Here is a 390-nt window from a genome sequence, read left to right on the forward strand (position 1 = left end):
GGGAAAGACTGGAGATCTCTTCAAGAAAATTAGAGATACCAAGGGAACATTTCATGCAAAGATGGGCTCGAAAAAGGACAGAAATGGTATGGACCTAACAGAAGCAGAAGATATTAACAAGAGGTGGCAAGAATACACAGAAGAACTGTACAAAAAAGATCTTCATGACCCAGATAATCACGATAGCGTGATCACTGATCTAGAGCCAGACATCCTGGAATGTGAAGTCAAGTGGGCCTTAGAAAGCACCACTACGAACAAAGCTAGTGGAGGTGATGGAAGTCCAGTTGAGCTATTTCAAATCCCGAAAGATGATGCTGTGAAAGTGCTGCACTCAATATGCCAGCAAATTTGGAAAACCCAGCATTGGCCACAGGACTGGAAAAGGTC

Source organism: Bison bison, unplaced genomic scaffold (assembly GCF_000754665.1).
Source record: "Bison bison bison isolate TAMUID 2011002044 unplaced genomic scaffold, Bison_UMD1.0 scf7180017864338, whole genome shotgun sequence".
NCBI lineage: Eukaryota > Metazoa > Chordata > Mammalia > Artiodactyla > Bovidae > Bison > Bison bison.